The sequence below is a fragment of the Ursus americanus genome, chromosome 1 (assembly GCF_024610735.1).
Source record: "Ursus americanus isolate L20-20 chromosome 1, mUrsAme1.1.p, whole genome shotgun sequence".
NCBI lineage: Eukaryota > Metazoa > Chordata > Mammalia > Carnivora > Ursidae > Ursus > Ursus americanus.
In genome coordinates, this window is record NC_142127.1 from 8682359 (window position 1) to 8685391 (window position 3033).

The following is a 3033-nucleotide window of genomic DNA, read 5'->3' on the forward strand; positions in this document are numbered from 1 at the left end:
TTTTTTGTTTTCATTTTTAGATTTCACATTTAAGTGTGATCACACAGTGTCTTTCTCTGACCAATTTATTTCACTCAGCATAATGCCCTCAAGTTCTGTTCTTATTGTCACAAATGTCAGGATTGCTTTCTTTTTTATGACTGAGTGACATTCCATTGTGTCTATCACATTTTCTTTATCCATTCATCCATCAACAGACACTCAGGTTGTTTCCATGTCTTACTATTGTAAATAACGCTACAGTGAAGAAGGGGGTGAAGGTAACTTTTTTATTATGATGATGTTCAGTTAGCCACCATACAGTACATCATCAGTTTTTGATGTCGTGTTCCATGATTCAGTAGTTGCGTGTAACACCCAGTGCTCATCACAACACATGCCCTCCTTAATACCCCTCTGAAGGTACCTTTTTTCCCTACACTTTTCTTTATTCGCTTTTCATTAAGTTTAAGTCCTTGAGGGGTACAGCATCACACAGATTCTGTGGCCAGTGGCTTTAGCAGGAAGCTTGCTTCGGAATTTGGCACGAACCACGCCACTGTTTCCATGAGCGCGAGTTACTTTCCCCTGATTACTCTGGTTTTGTTTGGTTTGCCATCAGGAATCACTGTGTTGTTCTTTGCTTTGTACACATAAGCACATCTCTTGCCTAGATAGAGTTCAGTTTCATCTTGAGCATAAACAACTTTGATTTTAAGAAGAGCTGTGTGCTCCCTCTGGTTCCAGAGACCCTGCTTATAGCCAGCAAAAATGACCTTGGACCCCAGCCTTCCAGGCATTATTTGGCGTTTTAGGAGTCCTGTTCCCAGCAGGTGGGCAAAGTGTATCTAAGGCCCAGAGAGCAACACCGATTACGGGAGCGCCCGTTCTCCGGGTGTCCGGGGAGCAGCACAGTCAGTCCCACATCTCCATCCTGTCCTCCTTGTTGCTGGAATCTGTAGAAATCACTGGCTGGCAGAGCCTCCGAGCTCCACCAGTGCCCTGCCGAGGCATATGGTTGAGCTCACCACACTTACTTGCTGAAGGTACCTTTTTAAGATAGTGATTTCGTTTCCTTCAGATAAATGCCCAGAAGTGGAATTACTGGATGATATAGTAATTCCATTTTAAAATGTTTTTGAGGGATCTCCATGCTGTTTCTCATAGTGGCTGCAAAAATTTTCATTCCCATCAACAATGCACGAGGGTTCCTTTTTCTCCATGTCCTCGCCAACACGTGTTATTTCTTGTCTTTTGGAAAACAGCCATTCTAACAGGTATGGATGATATCTCATTGTGGTTTTGAGTTGCATTTCTCTGATGATGAGTGATGTTGAGCTCCTCCCTATATACCTTTTGCCCATCTGTACATCTTTTTACGAAAAACATCTATTCAGACAATGCTTGGTATGATTTCAATCTTTTAAATTTATTAAGACTTGTTTCGTGGCCTGATGTATTGTTCCTACTGGAGAATATTCTGTATGCGCTTAAGAAAATTGTGTATTGTGTGGTTGGGTGATGTACAGGTCTACTAAGTTCTGTCAGCCTACAGTGTTATCTAAGTCCCTTATTTACTTGTTTATCTTCTATCTGGCTGTTCTATCCATTATTGAAAGTGGGGTTTTGGTCTCCTACTGTTATTTTAGAGCTATTTCTGCCTTCAATTCTGTCAGTGTTTCCTTCATATGTTTAGGAGCTCTAATGTTTGCTACATATATATTTACAATTGTTATATCTTGTTTTGTACTTTATTAATATATAATGTCCTTCGGGGCGCCTGGGTGGCACAGCGGTTAAGCGTCTGCCTTCAGCTCAGGGCGTGATCTCGGTGTTATGGGATCGAGCCCCACGTCAGGCTCCTCCGCTGGCAGCCTGCTTCTTCGTCTCCCACTCCACCGGCTTGTCTCTATCTCTGTCAAATAAATAAATAAAATCTTTAAAAAAAAAAAAAAATATATATATATATATATATATATATATATATATATATTATGTCCTTCTTTGTCTTTTGTAAACTTTTTTGATTTAAAGCGTATTTTGTCCGATATGAGTATAGCCACTCTGCTCTCTTCTGGTTACTATTTGCAAGGAATATCTTTAATTTATTTTTAGCAATCTCTACACCCAACGTGGGGCTCAAACTCATGACCCTGAGATCAGTAGTTTCATGCTCTTCCAACTGAGCCAGCCAGATGCCCCTATCTTTTCATTTTCAACCTATACATGTCCTTAAATTTAGGGTCTGTTGTAGACAGCATATGGTTAGATCCTGTTTGTTTTCCAGCTTCATTAAGGAATAATTGACAAATATAATTGTAAAATATTTAAAGTGTGTGTCATGATGATCTGCTATCCATATACACTGTGAAAAGATTCCTCCCATCTAGGTAATTAACATATCCATTGCCTCACATATTTATGTGTTTGTGTGTGTGTGTGTGTGGGAACATTTAAGTTCTACTCTCTTAGCAAATTTAAATTATGCTGCACAGTGTTATCAACCATAGTCACCATGTTATTCATTAGATCCTCAACCTTATCCATCTTACAGCAGAAACTATTTTTTAAACCATTTTGCCAGTCAATATTTTTTGATTGGCAAGATTAATCCATTTACATTTAAAGTAATTAATCATTGGAAAGAACTTACTATTGCTATTTTGTGATTTGTTTTCTGCATGCCTTATAGTTTTTTGTCCATTATTTCCTCCATTACTACCTTCCTTTTCATTCTTGTAGTGATATATTTGATTCCCTTCTCATTTGTTTTTATGTATACTCTATAGCTATTTTCTTTGTGGTTACCATGGGGATTGCATATAACATCCTAAAGTTATAACAATTTTTAAAAAGATTTTATTTATTTATTTAGAGAGAGAGAGCACAAGCAGGGGAAGGGGCAGAGAGAGAGAATCTCAAGCAGAGGCCACACTGAGCACAGAGCCCGACGTGGGGCTTGACCTCACGACCCTGAGATCATGACCTGAGCTGAAATCAAGAGTCAGATGCCCAACTGACTGAGACACTCAGGCACTCTTAAAGTTATAGCAA

The 3033-nt window shown here is 39.1% G+C and overlaps 1 pseudogene; it reads right to left on the reverse strand.

Moving 5' to 3' along the window:
• Positions 1 to 408: 408 nt before the first annotated feature.
• LOC123796605 (large ribosomal subunit protein eL33 pseudogene) lies at positions 409 to 837 on the reverse strand (annotated as a pseudogene).
• Between the last annotated feature and the right edge of the window lie 2196 nt (positions 838 to 3033).